Genomic DNA, 15,213 nt, shown 5'->3' with positions numbered 1-15,213 from the left:
GGAGACTTGACACAAAGCTACAAATACTTCTTCCATACAAATTGAATTATTACTAACACTCCATTGTAGTAAAGGTATATTCCATCTGACACGAGTGGGTGTATACTGTGGAGAAGAAACATAGTTAATGACTGTCATTTGTATACATGGTAATTCCTGTTGTAGCCGTGTATCAATCACAAGATGGACCTGTGAATGGACGCTATTGAGGAGAATCGGTTTGGTGTTTATGAAAGGCATCATAGTGTGTGTAAGCCTCACAGTGGCCTGAACGATCAATTGTACGAGTGATTTCTGTAATATCTAAGTTAATCTATGCAAACAAATTTAATAGTCTACGCCGGTCTGCGGTGAAAGCAAATCCCTAGACATTGATTTGATTTCAGCTTGATTGGTTGTGATTTTTAATGTAATTACTAATCCTGTTGGCAAATGCCTATCAGCAGTGTCTATGCTCATTACATTGGAATTATCAGAGCTACTAACTGTGTTTGCAGAAGGTCATTGATATTTAAGTGGTCAGGTTATGTTTACCAACAGGAATGGTTTTGTAAATATTCTGCTTAAGTAAATAATTTACACACAATGGCCGAGTAAGTGAAGTTTCCCATGAATATTATTGAACGAATGCGGGTACATCACACAGTGATGGTTTGTACAACTTGCGGACCACTCCTGATTAAATAGGATAATGGCTTGTCGATATCATTAACTATTTTCAAACACACGTGGCCATCGAACAAAGGATAATTCTTGCCATCCTGAACTACATACAGAACAATGCACACTGTCTCCTCATCAAGTAACATACCAGCGCCGTGATTGTTTTTACTAACATAAATCCTAAGCCCTGCCACAATATCAATCAAAACCACAAACATCAAATCACTCAAGTGACTTGGACTGATATACCTTTGCGTCGAGGACATCACTCAAGCCATGAAGATAAAGTTTATTCTCGATGAAGAGGTGAAGATCTCTTTCAAACCTCTGTCACTAGCTTTACAGATCTGTGGCATCTACGTGCCTCCTGGAAGACGGCTGTTCCAGGCTATTGCCCAGTGGATATACAGTATAACAGTCCAGCTATTAACATGGAGCAGCCTCACGCGATTCTACTTCATCTTTAAATCCAGAGAAGGGTTTTCAGGAAGTTTGATGACTATTCTTTCTTATTTCATTTGTTTTCTTGGTTCTGCTTACCTGTCTACAACACTTCTGTTTGCGAGTACAAAGCACATGGATCTCTTCTTGAAAGACCTTTCAGACTATAAGAAACAGTTTGGAATTGCCTTCAGTATGAAGAAATTGAAGGTGAGGTTAGTCATCTTCCTTTCCACACTTTGTATCTATGCAGTTGTCATAATTACAAATAACGTACTTTTTGCCACTGTTTTCACAGAGTCCCTCATTAATGAATTCAGTGTTCCTTTCGTCAAAATGAAAGGCATCTCAAGAATATTTGGAATGATGTTTGTTTGTGTAACAAACACGTTGAGCACAGTGCCATTCCTCATCGTTATGGTCTTCTTTGCATGGTGCTGTTACATTCTGAGGAAGGAATTCGATGCGATCAACAAAGCTGTCAAACAAATGGTGAAAGGCGAAAATGCAGATATGAAATGCGAAGCCATCAGACAACAACATGCCATCTTAACGAGAATACTAGACAAGTCTAACTGCATGATGACACACTTTCTGTTTTACTGCAACGCTGTGTTTATCCCTGTGATATGTTTCTTGTTGTATGGTCTTGTAAGAATAAGACTCACCGTTGAGGAATTCCTCACAGCACTTTTCGTCGCAATAACAGGAATATCAACCTTATTTACGGCTACACTGATGTCTGCCAACCTCAATATGAAGGTACGACTTCCTGAATTCATTTAAAAGTTCTGTTACAGTATTGATGATGGTTACCTAATCAAACAATGTTTCAACATTTTGGACTCTAGTTATATACTAGATTTTGTGAAATACTGTTTCAGGTTACTGTTTACATATCAACTGATGTATTGTAAACAAATTATTAACGTTGAAAAGATTACTATCATAGGTTTAAAAAATGGTAAATTCTTAACACAATTTTACACCCAAATGCAGCTGTTTACATGCAAGATATTTGCACGTTTTTCAGCAATTGTATGCACGATCCTCATTCATCTTCATAAGATTTGCAGTTGGTTCCCCCGGTTAGTGGAGAAAATCATAGCCATATGCATATGTAAAATATAGTGCGTGCTTTAGTAACCCTAAACCTATAATGGGTAATATATCTACAAAAAACCCAAAACAATCACACAATGAAACATTGGTATAAAACATTTGTTTAATTTTGGGATTCATACTTATTAAGAATAAGTTAAAAGTACAATCTGTAGTTGACAAAATGTACATTTCTGTTTCATCAACAGACTACATTGTTTTATCGTCCTAATGAAGGATTGAAGAAATATTTGTATGAAATTTTAGTGTCAACTTCAGTCATTCACGACTATGCTTGTCATAAGAGATTTGGGGGTCAGACTCGCTGACTTTGTTAATGCATGTCATCGGATTCCAATTATGCAGATTGATGCTCATGTTGTTGCTCACTGGATTGTCTGGTCCAGACTCGATTATTTAAAGCCCGCCGACATTTAGCTGGAATATTGCTAGGTACGGCGTAAAACTAAATTCAGTCACTCACTAACTCACTCTTTATGAATATTGTTGTGCTCGCATACAGACAATCAAACGAGTACTAACACGTGGTTTTTGGTGTCTTTAAGGTTTGCCATGTAACGTCATGGACCATTCTAACAGCCAATAAAACATTAAATAAAGAGAGTAAATTAAATTTTGTTTGTCTGAAGTGACTTTTTATCCAGGTTTTGTGGTTGTGTTTCTGCATTGATATCGTATTAAACTGTAGAACGAAATGCAAGGTTTCAATATACTCACCATCATGTGTGATTACGTTCTTTATAAAAATTGGTCTTTAAAACGAACGTTACTGTTCTGCGCTCAGCTAACCAGTATCGTTTGTAGACATAACATGCTTGCCATCTAAACTTTCATGCCCTAAATAACGGCTTTTATACTGTAAAGGGTTCTGTTTTTTAGTTATGGGTAACACAATCAGACATAATGACATACCGTATCCTCTAACCATGTATGTCAATCCATGCTAAGTATTTGTTTAAATGACTAATTCGCATTTTGAAATTATGAATACTGATCTATATATTCACTGGCACTCCGATGAAATATCAATAAAAAAGTAACATTATACCAAAATTATTTTCTCCAGTATACTTAACCTGTTATTATTCATATATTTAAAGATCAGAAAAGTGCTTTTGGTTTCATCAATGTCATCTTGCAAATGCAGTAATATTCGGACAATCCTTTTCTCACAATGGCAAGTTCCAATGGGCGGCACTCAAAGATACTAATACGGTTCAGTTGTTAGATCGGTGCTCCAATCTATCCTTGTTTGCCAGAAAACGCCTTGAGAGAAATACGAAAAGGGCCCTAACCATGTTCCAATGGAAATTACATGTTTTCGTCCCTCTGATCAAACCTATCTTGCAAAGAATGATAGAGAAGTACTAAATTGCTTAAATGGAATTTATAATAGAGTCCTAATTGTGTGGTATTAAAGAGTTCATATATATATAGTCTTCTGGAAAAACGGATATGAAATCATATCAAAGTACACACTGTCGTTCACTGTCAATTATTTCAACAAGCCTCGAGTGGCAGAGCTTCTGGATGGGGTAGCTTTTCACCTTTGCTGACATATTTGTTTACAGATTATTGGAACCTTGTTGACACCAGTAAGCATCGCATTATTGATAGAAATAATCGATAAAACAATCAAATTTGAACTCGGCCATGTTAGGCTGAGCCTGTATATCAATCAGATTGATTGACATTATTTCAGAAAGCACGTAGCTCATATATGTGGTCATTTTATCGAGCGGCAACTGTATCGTCTCGAACGATGTAGTGTGTTACATTGAAAACCCACAGAAATAAAAATAAAGTGATGATGACACTGTTACATCCTAAAGCATTTACGTCCATCAACATTCAGTAGACTCATTAAAACTGTATATGTGTGACCTTCTCGCTGACTATCTGTCCAGAATTGACTGTTATACTGCTCTGAATACCGTATACCTTTAATGGACATCAATCAGGAACGGCCCCTCTGTCAATACTGTATTATCATTCTTACTTTTCATACATCAAAGCGGTGTTATCCCATGTTAAACATCGTGCATATAAACTGCGGACATTTTGGTCCAGCAGACAATGTGTCCCAGCACTGGTGTACTTTCTGCTCTCGTGATGTCCAATCATGATGAAATATATGTATGGAATGGTTAATCATTTGCATACATCTTAGTGTCAAAAACTATTATTAGAGTGCAGAAAAGCTTTTGTGAAAACTGTCGCACCCTTGCGCTGATTTATATATAATTAAGAGAAGCAGCATGGGATGTTTGTAAGTAACGGTTCATTACAGAAACACATGGAGGATCTGGTGACCGTCATGTACAGACAAGGAAATAGAAGAGCAGCGTGCAACAGGACAATGTGTGACATTTAAGAATGCATCCAGACATGTCGACCTTCATCCAGAAAATCCAGATTTATTCTGGACTCACCCGAAAAGATTTCTTGTGACCATCTATGATTTCCCAATGGGTTGCTTTCTACATCATGCTAAACTGTACAGTGGAAGAACCAGGTGGCGGGTCATGAGGATTAGTTGTAAAAGATTAGTCAAAATAATTCTATTTCAGGTAATCACTTTTCAAATATGGTCTGTTTTGATGAGTGATCATGGGTTTCAGATATTATGATATCTATCAAGGGTATATTTAATGTTGTAATATAAAGAATGTTTCACACAGACACAGACCTTTTTCTGACAAGTTTGGAAAAATTAAAGTGTAGAAAACAATTTGTGAACAAAAGTTACTGAGTGTATTATCACAGCCCCACAAAGAGGGGATTTGTTTGGTAGTGAAAGATATGACAGCTTACTATTTACTGTCAAACATCGGTAGACACATTTTGCTTGTCCATGTATTCCTGAGGATTTTCATGCGCCTATCACTGACTAAAGTAATCAGATGCCAGTAACTGCTTATTTTGACCATCTCCTAAGCATAATTATTATTGACCCTATTTGAATGATAAATTTTATTTCCACTCAAACGGATCGATTTTGTGCTGAAATTTTCACTCGACAATAGACCGAGTACTGACGGATGATTGACATGATGTTAAACACAAAACTGCTCAGCTTCCTTTTGTTGTTGGGTATTTTATTGATTAACGCTGATGTCGATTATATTCCAGCTATTGTATCACAACTTTCCCTTGCATTTGTGTTATGACACCCATCCATTCAGTCACACATGAAACAAGCAATCATATCCTGAATATATACTGAGGGGAACTAATAAGGGATCACATGAGAGGGCAAGTGTTCTTTTATTTTTTCATGTTTCTACACAAGTTTTGTTTTGCCTATCTTGTGCAGAAACTTGACAAAATAAAGGAACACTGGCCCTCTCATGTGATCCCTTATGTTTCCCCTCAGTATATTTAGTGTCGCTAACACACTAGGCTTTATGGCATTTCGTGAAAGGTGAGTTTTGTTGGTTATTTTGACTTTTCCTAGATCTCAGTCGCCCAAACATTGCCCTAATTGAAGCACCGAGTCGTAAAACCCACAGTAACACCAACTTGTCACCTCTTGCTAAAGAGAGCTCTCACTATCTTCTGTCATGCAGCTTCCCTGCAATCGCCAACGGCTGAGGGGATGGTGTAAATCCAAATTGGGTCCATGCAGGTAGCAAAGGTACTGTAAGTCCCCATGGACCGTGGTATGGTGGTCTACCTTCAGTCGTTGGCGGTCTATTGCCCGTTTTTATATTGTATCGTCCTCTGTAGTTAATCTGTTTTAGATTTCATTACTAGTTCTAAATATCAATCTGTGATAATCTAGTTCTTTTACTGAACTTTTGTAGACAGATGTTTTTACCATTCACTATTATGTATAATATTAATGATTCTCGTTATAATATGGCTGAAATATTGCCAATATGACGTTAAATATCAACTGACTTACTCTTTGTCATGCAGCTTTATACTTATGCATTAAATTTATATTCCATCTCAGTGATGTGTTCTGCAGCTAATGGGACAAAATGTGCATTAATCTCGAATCCCTGAGTGCTGGTTTATGTACAAAATAGTGCTAGAACTTATCCTTAAGCTATGTGATCAATACTGTACTTAATGTTGCGCAGTTATTCCATTAACGGGAGTAATAGTCATGCATTACTACACAGCCTTTGTGCCACACGATATTATAGTTTGTCACGACACTAACGACCCCGGTAATGGCAACCCAAACAACCGTACATTTACAACTTGTCGAGTGGTGCTTTGTAAACAGGATGAAAGCTTATAGGTTGCAGGATTCATTAACTATTCTCAAATAAGGATGGTTAGCTTTGCATTTACAACATAGTGATTAAACATTGTTTCCTGATCAACTTAAAATGTCATTGTTCCTGAATAAAAGCTACTTCCTGCAGCTGGATCAATCAAAACCACAAACATCACCGGGTGAGTTGGACTGACCAGCATTTCTGTCGAAGACATCACTGAAAGCATGACAGAAAAATATATTCTCGATGAAGAGGTGAAGATCTCTTTCAAACCTCTGTCACTAGCTTTACAGATCTGTGGCATCTACGTGCCTCCTGGAAGACGGATGTTCCTGGCCGTTGCCCAGTGGATATACAGTATATCAGTCCAGCTATTAACATGGAGCAGTGTTACGCGATTCTACTTCATCTTTAAATCTAGAGAAGGGTTTTCAGGAAGTTTGATGACCTTTCTTTCCTATTTCATTTGTTACCTAGGCTCTGCTTACCTGTCTACAACACTTTTGCTCGCAAGCACGAAGCACATGGATCACTTTTTAAAAGAATTTTCAGACTATAAGGAACAGTTTGGAATTGCCTTCAGTTTGAAGAAATTGAAGGTCTGGGGAGTCATCTTCCTTTCCACACTTTGTATCTATGCAGTTCTTATAATTACAAGTAATGTACTTACTGCCACTGTTTTCACAGCAGCCTTTTTTAATGAATTTAGTGTTCCTTTCGTCAAAATGAAAGGTATCTCAAAAGCATTTGGAATGATTTTCGTTTGTGTAACAAGCACGTTTTCTGCAGTGTCATTCCTTATTGTCATGACGTTTTTTTCATGGTGTTGTTACATTCTGAGGAAGGAATTTGATGGGATCAACGAAGCTGTCAAACAAATGGTGAAAGACAAAAATGCAGACATGAAATGCGAAGCCATCAGACAACAACATGCCACCTTAACGAGAATACTAGACACGTCTAACTGCATGATGACACACTTTCTGTTTTACTGCAATGCTGTGTTTATCCCTGTGATATGTTTCTTGTTGTATGGTCTGGTGAGAGGAGGGCTCACCGTTGAGGAATTCCTGACTGCGCTTATTGCAGCGACAACAGGAATATTAACATTATTTACGGCTACACTGATGTCTGCCAACCTCAGCATGAAGGTAGGACCTCAATGAAGTAACTTAAATACCATGTGACCCTCAGGACTTAACATGTTTGCCAAACTTTGAAGTTGTTGGAAGATCGGCTCTATTCTTTTAATTGCATCATTTATTCTTCCAAATATGAAGCTTCTAAATTGCTAACCTACGCTTCAACACTCACTAACTCATCTTGTTCCGCATTTGGGCCTAGAATTAAGCCGTTTATTATTGTTGCTGGCATTTAGCTGACACTTACCACATTCTAAAATTCAGAAACTAATGATTTACAACATAAACAAGAATATTACCAATTAAAAAGTTAAAAAGCAATTACAAATCCTTATTTACAAATTGGTCCAAGAAGGTTGTGCAGTAGCATGTGCCACTACCATTGGATCCAGAGCAATATCTTCTAGATTATTTTTACAACTGAAGCAAACGCCTTATAAGCAGCTCAAAAACATTCAAGAACAATCTAAACATAAGCAAGATATCCTCTTTCCTGACTCTCTTTCTTGTCTTCATGCTATCAAAAACTTATCATGGAAACATCCTCTTTTCATCGAAATTATTGCATTATATAATGATCCGTCTACTTTCCTAAGTCGAATGTGACATCATATTTTGTTGATTACCCAGGCACATTGGCATCTCTGGTAACACAACGGCCGTTTTTGCTGCTACGGCGGCACTCAACAAATCTGTGACACCAATCCTTTTTTTCATACTCAGATGATAAACCTACAATAGATTTTATATCCGTGATCTGATGCAGAAGAAGTGGGACACTCAAGTGGGTATTAATCAATTACATGCAATAAAACCCTATTTTTGGTTACACCTACTTGGGTTGTCAGTCGAGATTTGTCACACGACTGATGTATCGGCCACACAAGACATTCTCATGAATACCTACTGAAAGGTGACGATCCTCCGCTTTGCATCCCTTGTGGTAAAAGAGTCATGGTTAAGCATGTCTTGCTTGACTGTTTTGAATATTCCATCACAAGGGGTTACTATTTTAAATCACGAATTATGCATGATCTTTTTGATGATGTCAGTTCTCATTTAATTATTGCATTTTTCGGGAATTAAATTTGTTAAATATTTTGTAAATAGATAAGTATTTTATGTTTGGATGTTTGTCAGATTTTTAGTGGCTGTATCATTAATGAGGGTTGAATGGGGGCTCTAAACATAAGATCTCTACTTTGTCCAGGTTTCCTGCGCGTTGCTGTATCTGCATCTATGTGTTTGCATGTATTCATGTGGCCATCATCTGGTCATTTACAGTGGGTTCTTTAAACTGCACAGGGTTGTGGCAGCACTGAGTCCCCACATCCCCACATCCCTGAAGAAAACATTGATAATCCATTTTGTTCACTGACGCGTCAAGTTTGCAAATGTCCCCAACATGCCCACTCCTGAATAGATATAAAGGCTTGCTGTAACTGCAAGAAGAATTGCTGCTTGATTGTTGTTACCGAATGAAACAATGTTTCAACAAGAGCCATTTAGCTCTCCTGGATATCAGTCAATTTCGTTGCCAAATTTCGTTCCAAAGCCGTTCTCAAATATTGTCACAAAATAGTGATCCACAGTGTCCATGTGTACACAGAAACTCACTCTTTTTGTTAAAGAGTGGTGTTCTTTTGTGGTGAAAGGATAGGTGCTTCAGCCTTGAGATTATTGTGTTAAAACTCATGTAGCCTGTCATAATGCTGCCTCGTTATTGACGATCCACCGTGCTATTTACTGACAGAAAAATCAACATTAACCCAAAAGTATATCAACAATCATTAGTAGTCCTAACAAGGAACGCCCGTTGCTTTATGAATATAAGTATTCGAGGATTTCATGCTTATTCCTATGTCTTGTACGAAGAACCAGCAGGCATCTTCGGCGTTTACTTTTTGACATGAATCCTACAAATAACGTCCCGGCCATTATATAGTACCATCGAGACCGAGTACCCGACGGCGAAGCCAATGGAGATACACATTGGCCTTTCTGATACTTCCTTGGTCCCCGTCACAAGGGATAAATATTTTACCGTGAAATAGTTAAGGATCTTGTAACACAGTTAGTTCTCAATTTAATTATTGTTTTATTGAAAGGTAATTGATTTCATTATTGAATTGTGAGTAATATATTCTGCAGATAGATGTATTTTAATGATTGGTAGTTTAGATTAATAACTAGAATTGTTAGTGACTGTATCCTCAAAGGGGGTTGCAGTATTGTTGTCCTCCTGCGAGGGTACGTAAGTGCCAAAACTTTCAAGTCAATGTAAACTTACCAGGCTTTTTGAAGGTAGTATTCTTGTTGTTTTAGGTTTGGCCAACATTTCTTACAATCGCTAGCAGCTGAAGGGATGGTGTAAATCCATATAGGGTCCATGTAGGTAGCAAAGGTGCTCAAAGTCCCCATGGTCCCTAGTGTGGTGATCTACCTTCTGTTGTTGGTGATCAGTAGCCTGTTTGTATGTTGTATTGTAGCAAGTATGCAAAGTCGCGCTCAAAACGTTTTTAAAAATGTGCATTTCTATTTCAGTAGAATACAGTAGCCAATTTGTATGATTTTTCTGTTAAGTGGCATGAACAGACTGGTGATATCTCCTCCCATTGGAGAATACCAAGGAGTAATACACATCCTTGGCACTGAACAAATGTTTCACTGAGGGTAGCAGCAAATCAGAATCAAGGAACACACTTTGAGCACCTTTCTGAAAGGTGTTGGTTGGCAGGGTTTCCGCACCTGAAGGTTATGAATACAGTGAATATGAATGGATATGAATACAGTCAAATCCCGATGAGTCGAATCGCTGGAGACAAGTAATAAATTCAACTTATTGAGGTGTGTGTTGTAGACGACAGAGGTTAGATAAATAAAAATATGTTTGGGATTTCGTTTTTCATGTTCTCTCAACCAATGAAGATACCCGATTCTTTTTAATTCTGATTTTCAGTGTACCCGCTATAAAAGACAAAACGTTTCACATATCAATTAAAGATACAGGTTTCTTGACGTTAGGTGATAAGTAAGAGGTTAGACGTCTTCACGTATTCATCGTCACTTTTAAGATGGATGTAGCTTTTCCTTAGAAGCTGGCTAGCTATTCTCAAAACGTTATTAGCCCTACGGACATCTTAAGCCTATTCTGGCTACAAAGTGGCCAGGGCTACAAAAGATTCCAGAATAATGGCCTTGGTGGGTAGTCAAAGGGTGGGTACGTAGGACCCCTTTAAGTCAGTTTCTGAACCGTCTCAACACACCTTCTCTCTATCTCTAGCGTGTTTCCCATCCACATAAAACACCAACGCAGCATATAATTAAATTAGATTGTAAACGAGTGGTTCCCACCTCATATCTATATCTTAACGTTTACTTCTATACATTTTCAGGCACATGGTTGCCTTGACGACTTGCTGCAGCTGGATATGTCACAACTATCGCCCAAGACCCTGCAAATTGTAAGTACATGAAGAAGTGGGTACCAGCATAAAGTAATCGGAAAAGTAGTTCTTGTCTGAGGTTTACTTCCCGTGTTCGATACCAACATCGCGGTATACTTATTATCTGGTTTCAGATTTAAAGCATCCTTAAGCGACGGAAAATGTACGTACGTTGGTTTGTAGGTTCGTACGTTCGTAGGTTTGAATAACCATACAGTGCATGCCATTTTTCTGTACTGTTAAGTTCAGAACAGTGTATCAAATAAATCATGAAACGTCTGCAACAAACTCATTTCAGGTGTCGCTATTTGCAAATCGACTGGCAGGACCACCAATTGGCTACACCGTTTATGGGTTGTTTACTGTAGATGGTTCAACTGTGCTCACTGTGAGTGTTATACACTTGTTTTTAGTTAGATGGGTATATTTTGATACATAGTGTTTGTAGGTATCATAACTCATGAGTGAGTAATGTTGATATGAACATAATAATGCCTATTTGTAAGACTGACTCAATGAATAAAGTGTCGATCAGGACAGCGCAATATGTCAGTTAAGTTAAAACATGACACCTTTTGTTACCCTTCCTGGTATAGGTCCATTAAAATATTTGGTGAGCCTTCCGTGTGCATTTCATACTTTCAAAAACTTGCAGGCACACACTCCCACACTTGTGTATGGATCTCTCTCTCCCTTTCACATATACAGCGTCTTGATAAAATTGATTTTTAAAAACATCTGAGTAAACATCACCCCTTTCAGTTCCTTTATGCCGCAAGAATTCAGTGACGTATCTGGATGGCCCACGTTTCACCAGTGTCGCATTTACGTCTTTTTGCAGATTATTGGAACCTTGCTGACGTATGCAGTTATCATTCTTCAGCTGGCACCAGGAGACATCGCACCTGCTGTTGCCAACACAACCACGACCAGTTTCCTAAATGCATCAACGTATTGATGAGTAGTCCAGTCGAGGCCAAAAGATGTTTATTGTATGAAAGGCCTCCGACCCATATACATGAGAGTTACGTGAATAGTTATGGGTATACAATTCCTTTCATAAGAAGATCTCTTCTGGCTAACGCATTCGTTATACCTTACATAAACGTCAACTGTTTTTCGACAGAAGTGTTTCTATCCTCATCAATAAAGCTGCAGCATCTATCGTGTAAAACTAGATAAAACAATTCCTTCAGAACAGGACCGTGATTGACTAAGATGAAATATTGGAGATTATCTCTGACCCCGTTTGGTCAGGAAGTAATACAGTAGAGGAGTTTAATCCCCGCATTTCATCATTTTTCGACGTGATTAAAATAAAGGCAAACAAATAAACTCACACAACATGTTTCTTATGCAATATGAAAAAGATAAAGCAAAACAAACATGAAGTGATGATTGCAACATTATTGCCTGACGTACATCGGTCAGTTACGGTCTGTTTTGTCATCTAGTAGCCTAGTGGTTCTCATCGAAGACCTGGGTTCGATTCCCCATTCCCCGCGTGGGTGCAGTGTCTAAAGCCCACTTCTGGAGTCGCCTGCCGTTATATATTTGGAATGTTTCCAAACTCACGCACGCACTCACGCACTCACGCACTCACTCCCGTTATACGTACTTCCTTTTACTGTTTTGTAGACACTGTAGTATACGTTGTGAATTACATTGGACGTCACTTTACTTCTTGGAGCTCCTTTTTTATCCTCAATGCATTGTCAAACATGCTTGACATTCCTCAACACGACATTGTCCTATGATATATTTTTGTGGCTATCAGCAGCCTAAATTGTCATCGGAGTTCCTTTGTGTTTCCAAACTCGTTGGACTGTTATGACATCTCATTTACTGGGTTGCCAGTTTCAGGTTCAGTAATTTAAGGGCCGTGCTAGTACAGGTGTGTAAAACAATAATGGTCTGTGCTGCTAAACGACCAGTCAGTGAGTACAAATCGGAAGTGTCATGATAACATTATGAGTTGGTTATGCGGCAACCGTCTGGTTTCTGAAGCCAAATCATGAGAAAATATTTGGAACAAAATATATTGCATACATTGTATTGTGGAGTAACAATCTATGGCTATGTTTACAGTGTTCATCTTGGATTGCAATAAAGCTTCTGTGTAAAGACAGACTACCCTGCCGTTGATATATCAAAAACAAATATCACGACACACAAACAACAAACAGAATCAGTGTTAAACGTGATTGAAATGTTGTTAAAGGTAAAGTCAAATGTTTCAAAGTATTGTAACGATCAACAGGTCACAAGAACCTGACAGAGACAAATGAGTCACAACACAAGACGGAATTCACAAGCAAGCTCACAAGGTCAGTGTGATGTGAGAGAAAGAAAATAGAAAAACAGGGTATTATGTGACATGAGAACATGTTATCGATATATAATTGTAGTGCACACCCTATGACGGACATCAGGCATGTATAGCAAACATGAAAGTTTGAGACTTCTTGATGAGTATTTGGTGAATCTGGTTTTAGAGTGTGGCATGACTCGTACCAGTCTCCTTATGACATGGAGTCTAGCCGCTCGCCTTGCATCGACTGGTTCACGTTGGGTAACTTTGCGGGTTCACTTTGGCCATGTGCCTTTTGGCGAAAAAGTCGGACTTCAGGTGGTGCTCTCCTGCTAGAGGTATATGCAGTTATATGCACGATGGGCACAGCTTGAAAGACAACGCTCGAAGAATATGTCAAGCTACTGAAGACAGTACATGAGGATTTTGTGGTTCCCTATTTTCTATGCTTTGCGCGTCATGCTATGTGCGCCTTTGTTAACGATGGAACAACCTAGTCGCCGAACATCGAGATGAGTTGAGCTGGCGTTAAAAACTATTTCCATTTTCTCTTAATCGATCCTTGATTTGTGTCGTTGATCTGAGTCGCCCTGTAGGTGATCATCAACTTTAGGGCCTGCAAAAACCTGTGACAGAATCATAGATACATCAGAAAGGCAACTGCACAAACTGGCAAGCCAAGCCCTTAGTGAGTTTCATATAAAATATCTTACCTTGCTCTTATTGTTGATCATCTCAAAATCTTGAAAATATGTTGCGCTTTATGACCTCGTCTCTTTTGAAAATTATGTTTGAAACTTGCCTCAAGAATCCAATGAATTTACTGAGAAACATTACATATCACTATTGCCAGTGCTTCGTATGAAGTAGTGAGGGACCTGTGCCAAATGATGGCTGGGGACCAAGACAGACATACCTGTTTGGTCAGTTTGTGTGATCGTGGTGTTTTCCACCCTTATTTTATTGACCAGGGAATAATCCCCAAGATAATTGGTATCGACTTTAGTTCGACAGGAGTTATCATGAACACTCCTACATGTAATCTGATTCTTGAGCAAAACCATCAATCAATTACTTATGAAGCCTGTAATTATGTTTAATATTAATCAGTTTCTTGATTATAATAAGTAGAGTAGTAATAAGTAGATTACAGATTAACGCCACACGTTAACTGATGGTCTAAATTATGTACAACATAAAATTCTTTGATAGTCTGTTTGCCATGTCCTGAAGATCATTATACATTTAATCTTCCGCGGCTCCTCTTCTTGTGAGAGGTAACTCGCTAACTTTATGTCACATGTCATCTTATCCCAGTTGCGTAGATCTTCACGGGAGTCTCTCGTTCTTCACATGATTACTTACAGCCCTTCGCTATGTAGCTGGAATATTGCCGAGTGCGGCGTTAAATACGAAACAAACAATAATGATAATACAAATTGACTATATTAAAAGTAATGCTTATCTTTATGGTACACGGCAGTTGCTGCATTTAGTGAAATGCTTACAAAACTTCCCAGATTAAGTTCTTTTCATGTTGGCTCAGTTCGATTCCTCCAGTGTTATGTCATATATACATACATGTGCATGAACGCACACACACACACACACACACACACACACACACACACACACACACACACACACACACACACACACACACACACACACACACATACATAATCATAATCTATTACCCACCTATAGCCCATTTTTATACTTTGCTAATTTGAAATCCAATTTTAGAGAGAGGTGCTAGTTATTCTAGCCGATTTTACGGTCCTTCGTTGACATCAAGGTTTCAAGGTAATTCCGCCCATCCAATCATTACACTGCCTACTCAAGTTTGTGTGACG

This window comes from Haliotis asinina, chromosome 4 (genome assembly GCF_037392515.1).
Source record: "Haliotis asinina isolate JCU_RB_2024 chromosome 4, JCU_Hal_asi_v2, whole genome shotgun sequence".
Classification (NCBI taxonomy): domain Eukaryota; kingdom Metazoa; phylum Mollusca; class Gastropoda; order Lepetellida; family Haliotidae; genus Haliotis; species Haliotis asinina.
This window is presented reverse-complemented; position numbering follows the sequence as displayed.